At 42.3% G+C, this 12,880-nt stretch overlaps 1 protein-coding gene across 5 annotated transcripts in view; it reads left to right on the top strand.

Moving 5' to 3' along the window:
• Positions 1-2,043: 2,043 nt before the first annotated feature.
• LRRC61 (leucine rich repeat containing 61) overlaps positions 2,044-12,880 on the top strand; it is a 36,393-nt gene continuing 25,556 nt past the window's right edge. Inside the window, exons 1-3 of one of the 5 annotated variants that reach the window (XR_013486062.1) lie at positions 2,044-2,405; positions 3,738-3,815; positions 7,193-7,279. The gene's annotated coding sequence lies outside the window, so the exon portion shown is untranslated. Of the gene's footprint in view, positions 2,488-3,737; positions 3,816-7,192; positions 7,280-12,880 lie in introns of those variants that run through there. The other 4 variants (XR_013486061.1, XM_020977866.2, XM_020977868.2 and 1 more) reach the window with 4 other exon arrangements.

Genomic DNA, 12,880 nt, shown 5'->3' with positions numbered 1-12,880 from the left:
CAAGATATGCTATGCTCTATATCCCTTCTGAATGGGAGAGAAGGTACTAAAGTGGGATCATAATAGCAACTCCTTCAAGGGATGAAGAAGGCAACATCTTAACAAGAAAGGAGGTATTTTTTGTTCTCATTTTGGTTACTACTCTTAATCCATTTTCGCTCGGCCTTCTGTTTTTGTTCTTAAAGGTTCTATACATTTTCCTAAAAGGAAACGTCTAGAAAGACTGGAGAAATATTTATTTCTTAATATTTTAGTTGAACTAAAAAGGCTGCTTTTAATATACCTCCACAAATGTGAAAAGAAAGCTTGATAAATTGTTCCATCCAATGACCCTGTCCTCCAAAGCAAAACCAGCACAGCTGCCCAGCCTCAAACAGTATTTTTCAATCTGCCACTCCCTGGAATTAGAATGTTATCCGTCAGCTCAGACTCCAAGTTCTCTAAGGCCTTGGCCATAGCAGGGGAGCTCAAAAGTATCTGTTGAACTAAATTATTGAATAACATGGTACTGTGTTGGCTATTCCTCTCTAGCATCACCTTCTCTACTGAATTTAAGGTTGTTTTGCTCAATCCACCTACTTGTACCTTTCCCATTCCTATATGTGACTGGCTAAACTCCACTTATATCTCTGTTCATGGCATTTCCCCCAAATACAATGCGTCTTCCAGTCCTTTTCTATAATCCTCATTCATTGTCTACTTCAAATAAGTCTTCTCAGATGGACCCTACCCTTCTAGAATTGCTCCCTTACTTTACATCCCTCTAGTCTTTCTCTATTCATTTGCACTATAGCTTTTAAAACTTTCTTTGCAAGTTGGAAGTTGCATAGGTTGTATGTATTTGTTAGAAATAGACTTGACACCAAAAATTTAGTATCAAGAAAATTTATTATAAAGAAAGTCCAGAGGATTTAGACGCTTCTGTCCAGAAGTGGGCTCCTCCCCTCTTTAGGAGGGGTGGGCCCTGAGTGCAAGGGCAAGTGTGCTTTTATGCAGTTGAATTCGGTGTGAAACCTCCCAGGCCGGGATTGGTCCATCCCTTCCCAGGTTACACCTTTCCTTACATGTTTCCCCTTGATACGGTCAAGTATGTTCCCCCTCCCTTGGTCATACGTCCCAGGACTCATTAATGAGGCTCTAATTTATGCGGGGTGTGTCAGATAATAGTAATGAAGCTCATTAAGCAGGTACATTAACATTTTTCAGGTGTCCTCAGGTAACCCTAACTGGTCTGAGCTGGCTCGACCCTTATCTTGATTTTGGGGTCTTTTTGGAGCAATCCACTTACTTTTTATTGGCTAAGCCCGAGCCCACCCACAGTGTACTACTTCCTGGAGCTGTTCTTTAAATCTCTGCATTATTCTACCTGTGGAAACATAAGCCCTTCTAACTCTAACATATTCATATGTGTATTTCATGGTCATAGGGTCTTAGGACTGGAATACACTTTGGAGATCATGTAATTTGATCTTCCCTTCTTCCAATCTCTCACAGTTCTTTTCTTGGTTATTTCCCACACATTAATAAGATTTCGTGGTTTTGTTATTTGTCTACATGCAAAAAACCCCCAAAAACCAAAAACCCTGAACCTGATGTAATGTGTCATTCAGTTTATATTCACACTTTTCCAATACTGTTGGTAACCAGTATGGTTTTTTAAAAGTTAGTCAATACCCACTTATTAAAAGAAGTCAATTCATCAATTAAAAATAATAATAAAGAAAATGTGTTTTGTTTTTGAAGTTCTAAGTTATTCTTTGGATCAGATTTTGCCAGTGGGGAACATGGTGAATAATAATGTATAAAAAATACTTTCCAAGTGGTAGAGTCATCACCCACCTTACATTTTCTAAGAACTTTTTATATTCCGGCTTCAAATGTGTCTACCGAAAGAATTAGGGTGCATTCTTGTGAAACTGTTTTGATGCACGCCCAAACAACCTAAAAATAATGATGACTCACGTGAGAGATGCTTGAGAACCATGGCTGGGGGCGGGGGCGGGGGTGGAGGTGGTGGGGTGGTGGGAAACCAGGAGAATTAGAGCTTGCGCGTTACACAGCACAGCACGCTAATGGGGGGGGGAGAAATCTCCACTTGGACTGTATCATCCTGTTTATTTACTCGGGGGAGGCCACGATTTTTCGGCCTCAGCAACAATCCCGCCCGCATCTCTGGGTGGTGGGTGACTGGGCTCCCCCTCCGTCACATCCCGATGAGCCGGTCCAGTTTTACGGCCCGCTCCGAGTCTCACCATTGGCTAGTCCCGGAGGCTTGCGTCCCTGGAGAGCCTCCGGCCGGCGAAAGTGAGGCTTGAGCTGCTCCCAGGTCGGGCCCGCCTCTGCGGGCGGACTGGATTGGATGGCGTTCGTTTCCGCCCTGACAGCGACTTTCTCCACGGCGTCGGGTAAGGGCCTCTGGCGAGGCGAGGTTTAGCGCACGATCGGGGTCACGGTAGGGTCATGGTCGGGGTCACGGTCAGAGTCACGGTGAGGAGAAGCGCTGTTGTCTGGGGAAGCGGGGCTGGGACTTGTGCATCATTTCTCCTCGACCCCCCTTCACTGCCCAGGGTGAGGGTCGGAGGAGGTGGTTTAAAGCCGAGTTGCCCAAACAGGGTGGCCCGGCGAGTGCCCTGCCCACCCAGGAAGAACCTTAGCTTTACATGAGATTCTTAATCCGGGAGAAGCATTGTCCCGGCGCAGATCCGCCCTCTCCATCCTCACACCGCCCTGTTCTTGGTAGCTGAAGCAGGAATGAGGATTATCCGTAGGATCCCCCGTATGAGCTGGGGCAACCCCACTGGGACTTGGTTTCCTAATGTGTAAAATAAGTATTTTCAGCGGGATTTGGAGTGCCATCTAGCTCATATATAATAGTAATAATAACATGCACTGTTATGTGCTATATAAATAAAATGTAATAATATATGCATGCTAGCTTTTATGTAGCACTTTACGGTTTGCAGAGTGCTTTACATATATACATAGACATACACATTCATGTATCTATGAGATTCCACATCTGCCTTTGAGGTAGGGATGTCTCATTGGACATGTTCAAAGAAAGGGTAGTAACCAGGATTATAGTGGTGGATTCCTGATTGGACTAAGAGGTTGGTCTGGAGGCAGGGGTGGGGAACCTGCAGCTGGCCACATGTGGCCTTAAGGCCACAGGTTCCTCACCCCTGGTCCCCCCAAGGTGTCTCCCTGACTCTTAATACTGTATGACTTGCACCAGCTCTGAAGTCAGGAGGACCTGAGTTCAAATTCGACCTCAGACCAAACATCTGACACTTACTAGCTGTGTGACCCTGGGCAAGTCACTTAGCCTCAATTGCCTAAAGAAAAAAAAACTGTGTGACTTGCTCAAGGTCACACAGAAAGTATGTGCCAGAAGTGAGCCAAAAATGCAGGTCTCTGCATTGCTGGTTTAATGTCTTTCCCACTGCCATAGTGCTTTCGCCAACTACACATTGAGAATATGGATTTAAATAACAAAACACATCATATGTAAGTGGGATTTCTATAAATGGTCATATCTGTGTTGAGCCCTATAAGGCTTACAATTCACAGGATTTTAAGTTTGAATAGACTTTATCTAGTACAACTTCCTTATTTTAGGAAATTTAGTGAAGAGATTTGCCTGAGGTCACATAGCTAATAAGTAGCTAAACCAGGATGTTATCTGTTATCTGACTCTAAAGCTATTGCTTTCTTTTCCCCCACATCCCTAATAACAGTTGCATGAAAGATATCCTATTAAGCTGTTAGTACTGGAAGGACAAAGTGGATGAAGAATGAATTTTGCAGAAAATCAGGTAAGCCAGGAATGTTGAGGGAATGAGAGGCCTCACATGGAACCCAAGTACAACATTGGTAGGGCTGATATGATCAAAGGGTTAGAGGGAGTACTTCGTTGTGCTGGGTGCATTCTTCAGAGAAAGATATGAATGCAGGAAACTCACAATTATGAGAAGTGTTTGAATGTTTGACATCTATTGTCAGTCAGTCCATAAATATTTGTTAAGAACTTGTTATGTGCCAGGCACTATGCTAAGCTCTAGTTAAAGAAGTACCCACCCTGATGAGATCGCACATCTCTCAGATTGTTAAAGATACACACACATAAACATATGCACATATTCAGGGTTGCATAAAAATCAGGATGTGGTTAAAAAACAGCATGATGTAGTTGGTTCATATTTGAAAGTAAAATAAAATTTTAATACTACACTAAGGTATACACGATTTTGTGATTTTAAATATTCTCTCTTGCTTATTTTTGCTTTATAAAAGGCAAGTTCTCGTATGTGAAAAAAAATTAACTGTAGTTATTTTTACTTCATCCTGTTAGACACATGTATATGAATGTGCACAATACCCCAGCCATCCTTCCTCTTCTTTTCTCCCTAGCCTCTTCCCTTCATAGGTAGGACTCACTCTCATGTGGCTCTGAATTTGGACTTTGGAGACTTGGGTTTGAATCCTATCTCTGACACTAGCAGTTTGGTTATGGACAAGTTACATGAGCCTCAGTTTCCTTATTTGCAAAATGGAATAAAAATACTCATACTATCTAGTTCATAAAATTATGCTTTCAGGAAAGTTGCTTTGTAGAGTTTAAAGCTCCCTATAAATATCAGTTATTACTGTCACAAACTGGCCAAAGGGAGATGCAACCCAAGATGTCACAAAACACACAATCTGTCTTCAAAATCCTCTGTGCACTAAAGGTATCTTCAGATGGATGCTGGACAACCATTTGTCAAACATTATGGAGGGGCTTCATGCCTCAGATGAGATGCTGTAATTGTTTAGTTTAGTCTGGTATTCTCTGTTTCTCTGTTTGGAAACTGTAAGGCTGGGGCCTCGAGAGTTTGAGAGGGTAACAACAAGCAGGTACTCAGTAAGGAGAGCTGAGACAAAAGGCAAAGAGGCCAGCATTGATTCAGTGCTCACTCATGTGGAAAGGGATAGTAAGAACAAAGCAATTACAAATGGACCACCAGTAAATATGGTGCAGACAGAATATGTAAACGCTGAAATACAGCTTATATAGGAGAAAGGCAAACATATTTACATTTTACAAAATTGCTGATGGAGGATTTTAAACAGGAAAGACAGTTCGCAAAAAGTGGCCTGCCTGTGCAAATGATTATAACATAGTCCTAGAGTACAGGTTTGGGGAGGTAACCAAGACCTTAACCCAGCCTGAAAGGACCCACTCCTATTCCTTTGTGGTAAGTGAGAAAGTCTCAGTAGTCTGCCAGTGGTTTTTGATTTAAATCCTATCGGGCAACAGTATAGGAGGAAAAACCCTGGGCTTGAGGCCTAAAGGCTTGGATTCTAGTCCCAGATCTGTTACCTGCTGTGTGACCTTGAGTAATTTGACTAACCTCTCCTGGCCTCAGTTTTTTTCATCGGTAAAATGAAGAGTCTGGACTAGAAAACTCCTAAGATCCTTTCCATCTCTAATGTTCTGACATCCTTCTTGAGCAGGGATAAGGCCTTTAGGTTTGGGTTTTTTTTTTTATATCTCACCTCCTACGAACACAGAAAATAATACTTGTTTTATACTATACACTTGAGTTCAACAAATAGTTAAGTGTGTACTGCATGCAGGACACCATGCTAGGCGTTGATGGTGATTCTAAAGTAAATAAGACTTACTCTGAGAACTCAGAGACTCCTAGCTCTGTGATCATGACCCTGACTTTGTGACCAGTTCACCTTTTTGAGCCCCATTCCTCATCTGTAATATAGTAATAGTTAATACTTATACTACTTACCTTATAGGATGTGAGGAAAATGCTTTGTGAACTCTAGAGCCTCTGTACAAATATGAGCTATTAGCAGGGGAGATAAGTGAAGTAATTGTGGAATAAAATAGAAAATGATCAGTGCCTGATATATGTTAACAGCGTGCTATGAATGCCAGTAGCATAAAGAGATCACTACTGGTTCATGGGCTCACAAATTTAAAATTCATAGGATCACAATTTAAGTCTTTTAGTCCAGTTCTTTATTTTACAATTTGTTCATGGTCACAGGTTGAATGCAGCAGAGCTGAGATTAATCCTGTGATTGTAATTTCATCATTCTTTCTGATATACTACAGTAGAAGGGATAGAGAAGGATTTATTGAGGAATAGGCATTTAAACAAAACTTAATATTCAAATGAGAACCTCAAAGACTTGATAGGTGTTGGCTAGGGATAGGGATAGACTTGAAAGTATTGAGTCTTTCCTTTCCAAGACCCTCAAAACAAAGATCATCCAGTCCATCCTCTCTACTAACCCATAGAAATACATTGCACAGCAGCCATCCTAGGTACATTAGGCAGCCCTAGAAGATGATTCTGACACCTGCTACAGTAGTAATACTCTTCGATTTTGGGCAATTTTCCATGTTGGGAAGTACTCTGTTATATTTAATTTCAATCACTCTTGCTACAACTTCAGTCCTTTCTTTTTCCAATTCAAAGGAGATGGAGAATAGCTGATTATCATATTCCATGAGGTGAGAGTTAGGCTCATAAGGTTCAGAACTGGAAGTGATTCAAGAAAGCATCAAGTTGAACACCTTCATTTGGCAGATGAGGAACCTGAGAGCCGGAGATATGAAATAACTTGTCTAAAGTTGCACAGGTAGTAAATAGTAGTGTTAGGATTTAAACTCAGGTCGTCTGACTCATACATCATATTCTTTCCACTGTACAATTTTGTCTTCTTTTCATCTAGTTGACAGCCATATTAGATCTTCTCTTTTACAAGTCAAATAATAACAGTTTCTTTGCTGTTTCTATATCCTTTAATTATCTTTGTTTCTCTCATCTCATTTCTTTCTCAAATTATCCTAATTCTTCTTACTATATAGAGCCCTGAACTTGAGTCAGTAGCCTAGTTAGGACTCAGCATCAGTCCTAAAAAATCCTTTAGGGGTTTGTAAAATGCATCTTATGAATTATAATATATTTTTAATCTTGGGCTTTCTTCTTGCACTGCTTTTGTCTCTCCTTGAAATGCAAACTTATTTTATCATTAATTAAAGATTGAGGTAACTAAACAGGCAGATTAGCAGTAGAGTGGCCATGTAATGAATTATATTATTGAATAGCAGTGACTTTGGATTCACTTCATCATACCACTTCCCAGCTAGCATGACAAACTTTGAATTGACTTTGTTTTTATGCAGACGACTTGTCTGACCCAGCTCCAGAAGTGACTCCGAATCAAGGGAAACCTGATGGAATTTTCATCTTACCCTCTTCTACCATAGGTCCACGTGTTCCAGTTTGTACCTTCTAGTCCTTTGACATCTGAGTGATTGTGTGGGATGAGGTAGTCTGCTGGCTTTCACCAGAGGCCCCTTTTGTCTGCTGCAATTCTAGCTCTATTCTACCTTGAGGAGGATTCTTGGAAGATTGCCCACACTTGATCACCTGATCACCATTTAGGCCCGATATCAGTTGTAAGAGTTGTTGAGCTGTTACGGAAAGCAGTGTGGAAGAAAGGCAATGCTAAGTAGAAGGATAGTTCATCTCCAAGAGCTCCTGTTAGGCCAAAAAAAAACCCCAATAAAAACTACCTGGACTAGGACCAGAGGAGGCTTTGGAGTTGAGGAGTCACTCCATTTAGCACTGAACCAATTTGTTTTGTGCAGAAGAGAACAGTGTATAATATTGCTAGGGCTTTTGATGTGAGAAAGTTTTGGCTCCTCATCTTTGATATTTTGTCTTGAGTCTGGCGTATCTGCTGGCTCTCCTGTAGCTACCTCTTTTCATCACATACTTTCTTCTTTTCAGTCTTCTTATTCCTTCCTATCAACACTGGCCTATTTTTTCTGTTCCCAAATGTAACCCCAGTTGGGACAAGTTTGAGCAGACATCGGAGAGAGTCTTTCTTTGAAAATTGTTCTGCTGCCTGGGCCCCTTCCCTACTATTTAGCCATCTTTTTTAGAGTCAAGATGTCAGAAAAAGAAAAAAACAAACTCAGTAAGAAGCATAGTACATTAGACTCAGTTGAAGCCAGGTCCCAGGGCAAGTACCACCCTGGCTGAGACCAGTTCCCAGAGGCCAGCTGCCACTTCTGTTGTCCCCCATGCTTGTTCAGCATCACTGATGTCCCTCAGCTGTTGGGTCTGGTGCCAGGAAGTCAGACTGGAGGCCAGTGAAAAGGAATGGTTGAAGGAAGAGGCTGAGACTCTTTAACTCCAAGAGGAAGAGCTGTAAGAAGGAGGACCTCCTAGCCTTTCAAAGGATTGCTTTTTGCTCACACCTTGATCAGAAGATCTCATCTTTGCCTGGTCAGAGCTAAGCTTGCTTGAATAGTCAAGAAGGAAAATTCATACCATCTGCATCCAGAAGGGAAAATATAGCTCATCAGTGTGGCAGTTCTTTGACACAAGTGTTGGAGTGGGCAACCTGTACCTTATGCCAGGTCAGCATTAGGCAGAACAAGGTAAAGGGAAGCTTTGGCATCAGTTCCTTCAGTTGTCATCTGGAAAGAAATCACCTGTTGGAATAGGATGGAGAAAGAAGATGCCTCTCAAGAAGAACAAGATTCCAACAGAGAAAGTAAGTGGAGGAGTGTGGGAGATTAGGTAGTGAGGGAAAGAAAAAGGGGGAAGAGAGATCAGAAGAGATAATCTTATCACAGTATCTAAATTTCATTTCCAGCCACATCATACATTTTCCAGCTTTGGCCCAATTCTTCCTTCTGTATCACCAAGATATCCTTTCAGTTTGAGCGTGACCACTACAGTGAGAATAAGAACCAAGGTGGACTGAACTCTCAGTAGCTTGGCTGGCCAAAGAGATTTGTAGCCAGAAAAAAAGAGGGAAAAGGAAGATCAGAGGAAAAAGTTAGGGCACCATCCAGGCAACTCAAACCTACCATCTTTGGCCCAGGGACTAATGATCCCAGTCATCAGCATGTAGCCCTGAACTGTTAGGATCAAAAGGCCATCTCAGTGGACTGGAAGTTCTTTGTCATTGATTGCAAAAATACCAGCCATGTCATCTGTACCCTATGCTGGGCCCACATCAGCTGGGTCAAGGTTCACTTTAGCACATTTCTCCAGCATCACTTGGAAGGAAAGCATTCCCCTGGGATGGGAAAGAGCTGCAATGAAAAAGTAATGAAGAGGAATAAAGTGGAGGAAAATGAGGAGTTAGTCATAAAATCCACTGACATTAGCCCAAGAAGGGATTCATCTTAGCCATCATCATTCCCTTATCATATGAAAGTGAGCCAGCTCTGAAATCTGAAGATTAGAAAGCCTGTTGTATCCCATTTGTGCTCATTACATAGAAGAGGAGACTCATCGCTGCCCTTGAAAGAGCTAGGGTGAATAAGAATGATGTATATCCCTCACACCCCAATCATCTTCAGGAACTTGGCTGGAACCACAGCATTACAGAGCTGCTTTGTAGCATGACTCTGCCTTGCTCCTTTGTCTCATCCAGACCTTTTTGCCAATTTATGGCCCATGTTGTTTCATTACCATTTGCTCTCTCCAGCCTTTTTGTCCAAGGCTCTGTCTGCCTCAACTCCATGAAGCTGTGTACTTTCAGGTGTTCCAGAAATTGAAGTGGGTGGAAGGAAAATGGGCCTACCTCACTACCTGACATGTGTCAACCTGGAACTCTGAGGTGAACAATCTGGCAGCCTCTGCTCACTGAGAATCCACTTTAGCAGATAGCCATTGGAAACATGTTGTGTTTTACCCACAGACTGCCCAGAAAGATACCCTGGAGAGTAAGCAGTAAGAGTCAGTGAAGCAGAACAGTGCAGGGCTCACCCATAACTCCCTAAGCCCAGGTTTCTTCATAGCAGGTAGTGTCCCTAACATGGAGCAGACCATCAAGAGTATATCCCCTGCTTTTCCCATTGCTTCAATATGTTATTGGCAAGTTTTCTCCATAACCAACACAGTATCCAGATTGTCATTGATTCAGCCCAGGTTATTTCTACAACTCAAAAGAAGCTCAGAGGCTATTGTCCTAAATGAATCAGGGTAGCCTCCCACCCTGACAGCCATGGTTGAGAGAGCCAGGTCACTAGGACTCTACCTTTCATGTATTACACTTGTAGAACAGAAGCACCACCCCTATAATTATGGCAGAAAGCATCAGCTTGAAGAATCCTGTCCCCAGGATTTTGGAGCCTTACAGAAAACTTAGTGAGGCTCCTCTAGTCTTGTGAGAGGGTGGCCTGAGAGCCCAGGGCCTCAATGAGCCAGGTGCTGCCACAGGTGTGCTATCTCCACATCTTCCTGAAGATCCATTTGTGCTTTGAGGCTCATGAAAATGGAGGGATTATTTCTGCTGTGCTATTGTTAGAGAGCCTAGCCCCGCAGCTTTCTACCACAGTTTCCATTAGCTTCCCATAGAAGTAAAGCCTGAGAAAGGCTACTTCTACTTCCGCTTCTACTGGGAAAAGTGTAGTGTCTGACCAACACTGGCCCAGCTAGCCATCTTTTGCTTGTCCTGTCCACCCTCTAGAGCAAGAGTGGGGAACCTGTGGCCTGGAGGCCTTTGGATTCAGTCAAAGGGCTGCACTTGAGAACCTAGAGAGCCACATGTGGCCTCAAGGCTGCAGGTTCCTCACCCCTGCTCTAGAGCATTCTCTGAATACAAATTTGACTCCCCAAACAGCCCTGTCATCTTAGATCAGAGACATTCCCTGGAGATGGAGAGTATTAAGCTTTTCAGAGAATGAGATGGAGAACTTTCCCAACAATGGCCCTCTGTCCTTGATCTTTTGCTTTGACCATGAGCCTGGAGATGGCAGTAGTCAATTGGAAGAGAAGGCCTTTTCTAGCTCTAGCTTCCATAGCTAGCCTAAGTGTTCAGGGCCTGGAGAGACTAGAGGATGTGGAATCTATTAACCCACTCCTGTTAATCCAGAGAGCTCAGAGCATTCAGCATTCTGGTCCCATTCCACACTGCCCGCCCCCTCCCTCATTTCTACACCCTCTGAGACCTGTAGGCAACAGATTAAAGTATTACCTGATAGGACCTGTAGTTTCTGAGAACTGTGCCCTTTCTCTCCAGTGGAGATACAGCAGGAATTTTATGCCCATTTGATGAGAATTTGGGACAGCTTTCAGACGCCTAGATCTCCATGCTTAATCAGAAAATTGTCACTTTTCTTTTCACTCATTTAAAAGTTATGATGTCATTATTCACATGTGAGTAAAAATGTTTGTTTCATTCTTGTGTGATTATTATTACTTTGTAAGAGCAGAGTTGACATCTTGCATCATACAGCTTGTCAAGCATATATCTACCAAGCCATTTCAGCATCATAGAAGGTGTGTTTTATAGAGGAATAGGCAATAGCAGGGAAGTCCTTTGCATGATAAGAAAAATAGGTACAGGACAACAAAACATATCTCAAAATTTCTTTCAAGCCTTCTAGAAAGGATGCTAAAATGTCCTAGTTTAAAAGGGAAGGGAAAATATGTAACGCCAACCTAAAAATGTCAAAGGTTGTATTTACCCATTAATGTCTTCATGGACCCACAGAGTCACAAAAAGGATTATGCTCAGATTATTGGGAGTAGCTCACAATCTAAGTGGTATGCATTGGGGCTACCCTTGTTCCCACAGTATCCCTCTCACTAATCTGCTCCATAAGTAAATTGAATTTAATGAGGTTTTACTATTTCCTGCTGTGTACAAGGAGCTACACAAATGAATGAAATGTAGGCCTTGTTTCAGGGAGCTTGTAGCTTAATGGGGAGGGGCAGAATATGACAAATATAAATAAAATATAAAAATATAAATAAAACTAGAAAACAAAGAGTAAGGAGATCATAAAGCACTCTGACCAAAACAACCCTGAGAAGCAGGGAGCGCAAGGGCTATCCCTGTCTTTACTGATGAGAGAACTGGAGTTAGGAAAAAAAGACTTGCCCTTCCCAGGGGAGGGACCCAGGATTTGAGCTCAAGGCTCAATTCCAAATCCAGTGCTTTTTTTTTCACTGTACCACAGTGCATCCTGAAAGGAAAGCATCCAGTGGAGTGAAATAAGACAGAAGGTTAAGATGATGTTTTATGAAGGCTCCTGTTAAAGAGGAAAGGCCTCAACTTGAAGTAATAACAGAAAAACACATTGACATGTTAATGTCAATCATATTACCCAATGAGAGAGGCCCTAAAAGGATGGGTCACCAGACAGGTAAATTTTGGTGAGAGTGTTAAGGAAAAAAAGAGAAAATTGGGGATTGCTCAGGAAGATTAGTTCAAATGGGATGCCAAAATATGGGACTGTGACCAGCATTCTGACATTTGGGGAATCTGGTGTAGGAGACATTTAAAGGGGGAAAGGAAGGTTGAAAAATGAGATGGGTGGTGGTCCAAAGGCCTTCTTCACAGCTTGGTCCCTGGCCGGCTTAACTGAGATCTTAAGAAGATAGCCTTGGAGATGCATGTCCCTTTCCTCTTTCATAGATTGTCAGAGCTAAAAGGGACGTGAAGGATCATCCAGTCAGTTCCCTCATTTTGCGTGTGAAGAAACAAAGCTGAAACTGAGAAAAGTAAAGTGATTTCCTCTGCTTCTCACAATGAAGTCGAGGCAGAGTTGGGTTAAAACCACTCAAATCAGCGCTCTTTCCGCCACACTAAACACATTCTTATGGGCTGATGGATCCAAACTGCCTTTCAAGTCCCTCCAACCCATTTTGTTCCCACAGTGTCTGTCCTCCTGAAGCCACATTTTATTTTTTCATTACAATGCCAGATTCATTTTATGTTTTGAACACTGGCCTAAGAATTACTCATATACTTCTCTTCCTCTTTAGTTTACAGAAAGAGGTGTGTATGTATGCTTGTATTCATGTATGTGTAGCCATGTTCAACATGACATAGTGGAAAA

Source organism: Phascolarctos cinereus, unplaced genomic scaffold (assembly GCF_003287225.1).
Source record: "Phascolarctos cinereus isolate Bilbo 61053 unplaced genomic scaffold, phaCin_HiC Scaffold_1;HRSCAF=81, whole genome shotgun sequence".
Classification (NCBI taxonomy): Eukaryota; Metazoa; Chordata; class Mammalia; order Diprotodontia; family Phascolarctidae; genus Phascolarctos; species Phascolarctos cinereus.
This window is presented reverse-complemented; position numbering and strand designations above follow the sequence as displayed.